Source organism: Streptopelia decaocto (assembly GCF_964273445.1).
Source record: "Streptopelia decaocto genome assembly, chromosome: 18".
Lineage (NCBI taxonomy): Eukaryota > Metazoa > Chordata > Aves > Columbiformes > Columbidae > Streptopelia > Streptopelia decaocto.
The window spans coordinates 10,609,479-10,620,152 of record NC_138673.1 but is presented as its reverse complement, the minus strand read 5'-3'; positions in this window follow the sequence as shown (position 1 = coordinate 10,620,152).

Sequence of the window (10,674 nt, the reverse complement as noted above, 5' to 3'; positions counted from 1 at the left end):
TTAATCAGGGCAGACACATTAACTTAAAAAAAAACCTGTTCTTTGAAGAATATTTTCTGTTTTCCTCATCATTGTGGTTGATATTTAAAAGAGAATCATAGAATCGCTTCAGTTGGAAGAGACGCTCAGGATGGTGGAGGTTCAAAGGTCTCGAAGCAGACAGAGGCAGCGCACACCTCGGGCTCGGTCCCGTGCCCGGCCAAGCCAGCGCCGTACCAAGAGCAGGTTCTGGGACCGCTGGTTACCCGTGAACTGTGGGGCCTGAGAAGTCCCCTTCCCTGTGCTGGAACTGTCGGCCTGGGTGCCTCTTGGAAAGGGTTCGCTTGGTTTTGTGTGTTCGTTTTGTCAGTAACTTCTGAGGCAGCTTTGTCTGGGTGCTTCACTGCCTCATAGAGTGTTTCCTTTCGGCTGCCACTGCACAGCACTCGGTCGGGCTGCCTCGGTACCTGTGTGCTTCCTCTGGGGGTTCAGCTCCACTGTTCAGAAACCAGGGCACTTTGTGTCCTTTTATTATTACAGCTTATTTTTTGCCTAGTCTTTTGTATCCTTCTTGAAAGAAGATTAAAAATGGTGTTTTGGTTAATATTTCCTGCCATTCTACAGAATGGATTTGAGAAGAACTGACACTAAGTTCTTGAAGCGGTTAGGTTGACTGGGCTGGTGTTGGGTAACATCACACAGGATCTGGGTTTCCTCGGGCTTACTTTCATTTTCTCAGTAGTTCTGTGGTCCACAGAGAGTCAGCTGGATCTTAGATGGCGTGGAACAAGGAACAAGGAAAACTGTTTCAAAACAAACAGAAGTTACTAGTCTGGAAAACATTAAATCATGGTGGTGGTCACACACAAGGGCCGTGTCTGCTGGAGACGCCTCCCTGGGCCTCACCCACCTGGGGACTCATCTTTTGTGCCTAAAAATGGAGTATTTTGTTTTCCACAGTTGTGCAACTACCAGGGCTACTTTCTCTTTTATTTTCTGGTTTTCCCTCTTCTTCCCAGAGGTCACCAGCGGTGTGTCAACTGCAGCGCGGAGCGCGGAGCGCAGGCACCCGCGGGGCCGGGCTCGGCTCCCTGCCGGGCCCTCTATAGCTTGTTCATTATCCTCAAACTTAATTGATAAACACAGGTGCAGGTTTTACAGCTCATGTAATAATACAAAGACTGTACACAATATGAGTCACATTTAGCATAAAAAGTAATTTGAATGAAATATATGTTTGGTTGAGAGAGAAGCAGAACCATAAACTCTTTCATCTGACAAAGGCACTTTGAAAGGAACAGTTTGGGTACCAAACTGAACCTGTTATCAGCCGATTTTATTGTACTGTAAGTTTGTGGGATTATTTTGATTTACTGGTTAGAAAGTGTTTTCAATTTAACAAGTATCTGAAAAAATCACAGATCATAATTCTGTAACTTTGCTCTATAGAACTTTATAACACTCTAAGAACGTCTGGGATTCGTAGGGACTGTCTGTGAAAAGCTGGGAGACATCAGTCTTGCCTTTACGCACTGTCACGTTCTGTCTTGGTCCGTAAGAACAAAGGGGTTCTAGATAATTACTTGTCAGGATGTTTAGTCTTCATGGGTTCTGAGCCAAAGCCTCTGAAGCCAAAGGGAAGGACTCCTGTGTGCTCCAGTGAGCGCTCACCGTTTCACGCCATTTTCACCACCTCGAATGCTCAGAGAAGGTGCCAGAGCAGGAGGCGGCCGTGCTGGGAGGGTGTCTGGGATTCACAGGTCACGGGCACCGCGCTGGGCACGGCTGCTCAAGGAGGGCGAGGCAGAAAGGATTCCCAAGTCTCTTGGACCACTAATTAGTTGCTTTCATTTCCCATGCTCATATGCTCTTTTGGAAAAGTAGCCGTGCAAAGCCATGCTGCTGTCTTCTGTGCTGAACAATTACATTTCCTTTTTCTCCTTTTCAACTTCATCAATATTAAAATCTGCAGTCTATTTAAAAATTACTCGATGGATTGCAGATCGTTAGTCTATACTGTGTTCATTTGTGTGCCAACACTGACCTGGAATACCTCTGATGAAAATGAGCAGTCATTCTCCATGCTGCATTCACCTCTGCTAATTAATCGGACTTGGGGTGGTGTGCTTTTTTGCAAAATGGTCATCGAACAGGGTAGGAGCTGATCTGAGAGAGGAACTTATTACAAAAGCCAAGAGCAAGCACGAGCTATCGGTTCGTGGTTCTTTCTGCAGAGCCACCGGCCCCCGCGTGGGCAGAGGCCGGGGTGTCCTTACGCACTTGAGAATCATCTTTCCTGGCTTGGGCGTTTTACCAAATCAGGACATCGTTAACTCTGAGGATGTGTGTCTTATCACTGGAAGTCATTTCACAACGCCAGTCATCTGTCTCCCGTACATACAGGTTTGCTTCTCCATTGGAAAAACAAAAAAGGATTTGAAAAGCAAAAACATGGGAGGAAATCGAGGAAATCAGGATCAGAGATGTTGTGTTGGATGAGGGGTTTGACACTTTGTGGAAATAACAGCAATATTGATTCTCAAAAGCCCTACCAGGAAGGTGAACAACGTGTTCTTCTGGAGAATTCTCAGGTTGTAGTTACATCTTAGAAGCTGGTACGTGAGAGAAGGAAATAACGTGGTTTGGAGCTTGTGCTGGTCAGAGCGCTGTTGTGAGCTGCTCCAACCCTGCGGACAGTGCTGTGGGGTTACAGAGAATTCCCCTCAACGTTCCCTTTTGCCAGGTCTCAGATGACTAAGCCAAAATTAATCATTATAAAAACAAGATGAGGCAAGAACATGCTTTTGAAGAAAAATGTTCCTATTCCTGTCACTGCAGCGAAGCACACGGTGTGCACCGGGTCCTCGCTGGGGCGGCCGTGCTCCCCGTGCCCCCTCCCTGCCGCAGTGCGGTGAACCGTGTGCTCCGAGAACCCTGGGCACAGGCTGGGAAGCCCAGGCTGGGTACCAGGAGACGCCTTTCCCCGCGACGCCAGAGCAGGTCGCACACGCGCTGTCAGTCCCTGCCTTGGGAGCTCTAGAGCAGCTGGACCGAGCGCTGAGCAGCCCGGTCCGAGCCCAGAGCTGCCCTGCTTGGCGCAGGGCCGGGGCCCACGGAGCCGGGCTCCCTCCCACCCTGCCTGTCCCACGGGCCTGTGCTGGGACTTGCTTTACTGACTCCATTCCAGCCCCGGGAGTCGTGCGAGGATGGATTGTCGGCCACTGAAAACCGAGACGGTGCAGAGCGGGTCTGGGCGTCAGTTTCCAGGATACAGGCTCATCTGTTGGCTTAGCGATAGCAGAGGACCACAGTCAGGTGGCACAAAAGGTGGATCAGCAATGTGATCAGCAGAACGAGACCGAGCGTTTATGTGTGGGAAATGTTCGTTTGGCTGTTTCCTTCTTGATCTACTCACGCGTTTAATCCCTTTTCTTGTTAAACAGATAAGCAGGCTGGACAGTATTGACACAGAGCTATTGGACAGCTTTTGAGAAAAGCTTCCTGCTGGTCATTTAGGAGAAATCAATCAGGGAGAGGAAAGAGACCTGGGTAGAAGAATGACCAGACAGAAAGACAGACATGGTAAATATGCAGATCAGGTAGCTCAAAACACTTCATTTTTATTTGACGCGGACTGTTTAATGTACTCATTGTAAGGTTTTTGGAGAAAATGACCAAGATGGCCAATGATTCCTTCTCAGTGTTAAGCAGATCAACTGCTGCAAACGTTGTAAAGAATTCAGCAGGAGGGTGCCCCCGTTTTGATAATGGGTTGATGTGGATTCGTTTTAGCATTCTGCAGTCAACCAACTTCACGGGCTTTTTATGGAAGGAGAATGAGTTGCAATTGCTTCATAAAGAAAGCATATGACTTAATGGCAGTAGATAAGGAAGCAGTACACTTCCAGAAGACAACGTGGTTTATGAGTATGCTCCTATTTTCTCCTGGTCTTGTCCCCTTGGAATTCAGCTTCACGGTTGTCTCCCAGTGAGGAAACAGAGAACTGGGTGCTGATCCATCCTTCTCTGGACGTCCCAAGCGGTCCCTGTTCCTCAGAGCCAGAGTTTCTGGGCTGGAATCGGGGAATGCAAACACTGGCTCTGCGAATGAGACTCAACCAGTGGCTCAGCTTGTGCCCAGGACCAGTTTCTGTTGAGCCAGGTCGCAGGGATGCCGGCGGTGTCTGCTGAGAGCGTGCACGCAGCACACGGCGCCGCCGGGTCCGGAACGCGCTCACACGGGGGTGAGTCGAGTAAGGCGAGAGAAGAGCGAGAAGCGGCCACTGGGGCCAGCGCAGGAGCACGAGCAGAACCCGAGTCGCACACGGCCAAGGTGCCGTGGGGAAGGCGGCAGGAGGATGAGGAGGCTTTGGCAGAGAAAACAGGCCCCAGCACCGGCCCCAGGGGAGGGAGAAAGAGAAATCACCATCAGCAGAGTTGTTGCCTTTGCTCGCAGTCTGCAGTAATCAAGGGAATGATAATGGAAATATTTTGCTGTGAGGGGAAAAAAAAGAAAGGACTTTAAAGCATGTTTATCAATTATTTCCTGATGCAGTTAAGATCACTTATATTTTCTCTAGTGATTTAACTTCCTACTTCCTTAATCCAGGATGGAACACTGTTCTTTCTGTCTGCATCTGGGGTTGTCCTGAGTATGTATTACCCGGTTTAGTGTTAAGCAAAAATGTGATTTTCGTTAGTTTAATATTATGCCTACATGCTTCCAGAACAGCGCCCAGCAGAAACAGGCCGCAGTAGCTGCATTCTTGGTGGACTTCCCAATAGACGTAATGACAACCTTTTCAGAGCTCATTGAACTCTGAAGAAAGAGTCTCTGTTTGTATCTCATGCGAAGTCTGGACTGTATTTTGTGATTACGCAAAGGCTAATGGGAACTTGTGAAACCAGTCGTATAGGAGAAAGATGTAAAAGGCAAGAAAAAAAATTCTGCGGTTCACTGTTATTTCTCAAGCAAAAAAAAACCCTTTTTAGACATGATAATCTCAGTGTCATCTTTGTCACATTCAGCTGTGACAAGCACGAGCTACAGGACCAGCACTGACAGACACCATTCTATACATTTTTCCTGTCCACGTGCCAGTTTTTCCTTATCAGCAGTGGCACCTTCACGGGGCTCCCTGCGGTGGAATTCGGGCAGCGCAGGGCACGCGGCGCGCCCGGCCCGGCGCTGCTTCACCGCTGCGCTGCGTGTGCGGGGGTTTCACCGCTGCGCTGTGTGTGCGGGGGTTTCAGTGTTGTGCTGTATGTGCGGGGGTTCCACCGGTGTGCTGTGCGTGCGGGGGTTCCACCGGTGCGCTGTGTCTGCGGGGGTTTCACCGCTGCGCTGTGTGTGGGGGGGTTTCAGCATTGTGCTGTATGTGCGGGGGTTTCAGCATTGTGCTGTATGTGCGGGGGTTCCACCGCTGTGCTGCGTGTGCGGGGGTTTCAGCATTGCACTGTATGTGCGGGGGTTTCACCGGTGCACTGTGCGTGCGGGGGTTCCACCGCTGCGCTGTGCGTGCGGGGGTTTCACTGGTGGGCTGTGCGTGCGGGGGTTCCTCTGCTGTGTGTGCGGGGGTTCCACCACTGCGCTGTGTCTGTGGGGGTTCCTCCACTGCGCTGTGTGTGCGGGGGTTCCTCCACTGCGCTGTGTCTGTGGGGGTTCCACCGCTGCGCTGTGTGTGCGGGGGTTCCTCCGCTGCGCTGTGTCTGTGGGGGTTCCTCCGCTGCGCTGTGTGTGCGGGGGTTCCTCCGCTGCGCTGTGTGTGCGGGGGTTCCTCCACTGCGCTGTGTCTGTGGGGGTTCCACCGCTGCGCTGTGTGTGCGGGGGTTCCTCCGCTGCGCTGTGTCTGTGGGGGTTCCTCCGCTGCGCTGTGTCTGTGGGGGTTCCACCGCTGCGCTGTGTCTGTGGGGGTTCCTCCGCTGCGCTGTGTCTGTGGGGGTTCCACCGCTGCGCTGTGTCTGTGGGGGTTCCACCGCTGCGCTGTGTCTGTGGGGGTTCCTCCACTGCGCTGTGTCTGTGGGGGTTCCACCGCTGCGCTGTGTCTGTGGGGGTTCCTCCGCTGCGCTGTGTCTGTGGGGGTTCCTCCGCTGCGCTGTGTCTGCGGTGGCCGTGTGGCTGTTTCACCGCTGCCCTGCGGCGCGGGGCCGAGCGCCGGCGGTGAGTCAGCCCCAGGCCCGGTGCGGTGCAGACAACGTGCGCCGCGGCACGCGCGGCTGGGCCGGCGCTGGGCCGGCTGCCGGTCCCTCCTGCAGTTCCCCGGCGGTGGCTGCGATGTGCACAAACGGGAATTTTGGAAAGGGTGGCTGCCGGGGGGGTTGTTATGACTGCATTTTGGAGCCTGGCCTGGCTCTCGCAGCCAGCAGACAGGAAGGGATGGGTTTACCGGCACAGCGCTGTCAATTTAACACTCTCCTTAACTTTCAGTTTCATCCCCGGATGTTCACATCACCAAATTTTCCGCCCTGCCCCAGCATCATCTGACGCGCAGCCCTGCACTGCCCGGGTCAGGAGATGGCAAACGGAACGTTGCACTTCTCATCCTCAACTGCTGCTTTTTAATGCCTTCAATCCGCAGAAACTTAAGAGTAGTCCAGACAGTGGATTTGGGATCCTACTTGTATTTACACATTTTAAAGTGCCTAGACCTGAGTCTTTCAATTCGCTTTTGATTAAACGTTATCCCCACTATGAAGAACATTTCAAAATAACAAAGATGCCAGTGAAGAAGGTGCTGCAGTGAATGGTAAACACATTAAAATCCTTAAAGCCACAGTAAACAGTCAGAACACTAAACCAAAGAAATGGTTTTGCCATCCTGCAAAGTTTGAGAAGATTCAAACCAAATGAATATTCTTTGGGAAAGGAAAACCACAGCAGTGTAAAAGAAGGTGATTAACAGTAGTCAATATCAGGAGATATTTGGGAACACCTTTTTAACAGTAGTTAATTGTGTTATTAATTGCATCTTTCTTTGTCAGAAACTACCAGAAGCTTCCAATAAGGACAGTGAATCTGCTGAGGTTCCAGAGCAGAAAGGCAGGAAGAGTTAGTGAGCAGCTCCATTGTTTCACTGAGTCAGTATTGATTTTAAGACATACGGTGCCTGGGCGCTGGTTTCCATGGACCAGCTTTCTGTGCGGTTACGTGTGGAATGCCAGAAGGTAAGTGGCTAAGTGTCCTTAGAATTATTTTTGGTTTTTTGTTTTCACCTTCTAAATTAGATGTAGTTTATTACAAACCCTCACCATTGTCATTATTGATGTATTTATTTACCTCTCAGCTGAAAAAGTACAGAGAGGCTTTCTTGTGGTTCAGTGCCCATCAAACCAGGCACTGCATCCAGCACAAAGACACAATACTTGTCTTAAAATAACTTCTGGAGTGTGTCATACGCGCTGAAGCGTGGCCAGGGGGATGGTGTCTCCTCTGCAGGAGTTACAGTGGACTGGAGACTGTGCATGGGGCCTCCTGGCCAGCAGAGCGAACAGCCGGCAGCCCGGGAGGGGAACGGGAGCTGCATTAATGTCCTAATGGGCCAAATGAGTGAAGTTATTTGCACCACAAAGTGGTCACGTGTGAAAGGCCAGTGAGCTTCTCACTGCAAAGCACGAGTCCCTTTCCGTGGTGTAAAAGCTCTTTTGTGATCTGGCTCCATTTTGGCCGCTTACCTTACTCTGGGTTCTCATCTCAGGCTACCCAGCCGTGGCTTTGCTGCGATTGCTGCCCCTCTTTCCGACTTGTTCTAAAGTGGTTCAAAAAAGATCTTAATTACAGCTGCTTTTGCTGCTTGGGCGGGAGGTGGACGAGGCGCCATGTGGGCCCCTTTCCAATCCTGTTTCCACGTTTCCCGTTGGGCTGTGAAGTCAATCAAAGGGCTAACGCGGGAAGCAGAGGGTGTTTCCTCAGGAGAGTGCAATGCACGAACAGCAGAGCTGACAGGTTGGAAATGCAAACAGGGTATTTCATCCGCAGGGCGGGAGGAGCACGTGGAGCCTGAAAAAATCTTCTAACAGGCAAGTGCTTACGGGCGCTTGAAATGCTGCATTTTGAATTTGTGACGTCATATGCAAAGTTTCTGAAAGATCATCACGGAGGCATCTCACATAAGTAGAAAACAGTTAAATTAGTGAGAAAAAAGTCACTAGTAATTTACGAAAAGCTGGGAGAGCTGAACATCATCTCCTGGGGTTACATGAAGTCAGGAAAACCAGCTGTTATCACCAGCTTTGCTCAGTGTGATGTTTCTGTGAAGACTCGAGGTGTCCTGATCTCAGAGGAGCCACCTTCCAACCAGAGCTGCTTTTTAAAGTGCTTTTAAGAATACAGCTTCTTGAGCTGATGCAGAATATTGCAGTCAATCCAAGAATATGGCTTGATTTGAATGAAATTGCAGAAAGCTTGTTGTTGAGGCTCTGGGCCATCACGTCTTCAGAGACAAAACAGGTATGAACTCCAATGGCAGCGTGGCTGGAATGCCACTGGATAGGTCACGCGCTCTGCTCTGAAGGGCATCTCTTTCATCAGAGTTAATACAAGAAAAGCAACTGGTTCTTGCATTTTGCTGTGGCAAAGGCAGACGTGGCTGCGCAAAAATAGGAAATGTGTGGAATTGGTTTTCTGAGGGAGGAACTTTCCGAGCACTTTAGAATATTTGGAGGAAGAGTGAACTTATATAGTTAATCTGAACTCCACCCAAGCAATGAATGGTGCTCTCGTGTTTTTAATATACAGAGGGTGTTTCGGTATCAATTTCAGTAAGTGAAAGAGCAAGTCCTGTTTGAGAAACTGGAGTGATTAAGCAGTTTGCTGAACAGCTGTACCGCAGCCAACTCTTGAAACAGTTCCTGTGAGGGAAGAGATTTCTCCTCCTCTGGTCACTCCAAATCTCCCTTTCGTATGCAGTCCCTGCGTAGCCCTTCCTTGGCTTCGGCCGCCCCCAAGCTCAGGGAAACAAGGAGGCTGAATAGCGAAAGCTTAGAAACCATTGGACATAGTTGTATTAACTCTAATTTCTGCTCTGCTGTGTTCTTTCCTACAGTACTGGACATTAAGATTCCCCGTGTTCTGTAGAAAAGAGAGGTCAGATTTAATAAGAAAGGGAAGGACCCAAACAGAATATTTAAGCCCCAAGGAAACAGCAAACGTGCAGAATGGTGTAACCTTGTTCTGGGGAGTTTCCTTTCAGCTCAGGCACTTTTGAGATAAGTAGAGCTGCACTCACGCTCAAGCAGCTATAACTGTCTGTATAGTTTGGGAAGTGCTGTGGTGGATCAGAAGCAAGGTAGAAATTTGTGGCATGGCACTTGATCGCACAACTCATGCATTATTCCTGCCTGCTAATTAGATGTCTGGAATATTTTAAACAATGGGATGTCAAGTAACAATTCCAGTGAGAGGAAGGGCATCACGTTTCAAAAAACACTGGCCCAGGTGGCCAAGAGGCCAGCAGCGTCCTGGCCGGTGCCAGCTCTGTGTGGCCAGCAGGCCCAGGGCAGTGACCGTCCCTGTGCTGGGAACGGGGAGAAAAGCCGCCAGTCCTGGGCGGTTCTGGGCCCCTCAGCTCAGGGCTCAGAATGGCGGGATCACCTCATGCCAAGAAACCCTTGAGGTGCTGGAGCGAGTGGAGAGAAGGGAGCGGAGCTGGTGAGGGGCTGGAGCACAAGTGTGATGGAGACTGAGGGAGCTGGGGGTTCAGCTGGAGAACAGGAGCTGAGGGGAGACCTGATCTCTGAACTGCCTGAAAGGAGCTTGGAGCCAGGGGGGTCGGGCTCTGCTCCCCAGGAACAAGCGCCAGGAGCAGAGGAAACGGCCTCAAGTTGCGCTGAGGAGATTTAGATTGGATATTAGGAAGAATTTCTTCATGGCAGAGGTTGTGGGGCATTGGGACGGGCTGCCCAGGGAGGTGGTTGTGCCCGTGGTGCTCAGGGACGTGGTTCAGCTTGGCTGTGTTGGGTTAACAGTTGGACTTGATGATCTTAAAGGTGTTTTCCCACCTAAATTATTCTATGATTTTTAAATAGAGAAACTAAACACAGAAGAGGAAAGTGCCTTGACCAAGCTTGTCCGGTAAAACTGTGGCAGATAAAGAGAGAATGTGTGTTTCCTTGTTTGTCTGGCAGCCTTGTGCTCTATTTCTGTAGATCTTTGATCAGCACCTGTAAATCTTTCTCTAGTTATCATTCTAATAATTTTGACCTTGTGTTAATCAGCAGATGTAAGAATTGTTTTCAATTTGAAACCAGTTCTAAACAGTTGCCTTATAACAGTTACAGCTGATATAAGCAAATAACTGGGTCAGCAGCCCTTGGGAGAGCACTGGGCTGGGGCTGCCGGGCAGCGCCGGGGCCGCCTCTGCGTCACCCGCCCCGAGACACCCGCCCCGAGACACCCGCACTGAGACACCCGCACTGAGACACCCGCACCGAGACACCCGCCCTGAGACACCCGCCCTGAGACACCCGCACTGAGACACCCGCCCCGAGACACCCGCCCTGAGACACCCACCCTGAGACACCCGCACCGAGACACCCGCACCGAGACACCCGCTCCGAGACACCCGCTCCGAGACACCCGCACTGAGACACCCGCACTGAGACACCCGCACCAAGACACCCGCTCCGAGACACCCGCCCCGAGACACCCGCCCCGAGACACCCGCACCGAGACACCCGCACTGAGACACCCGCACTGAG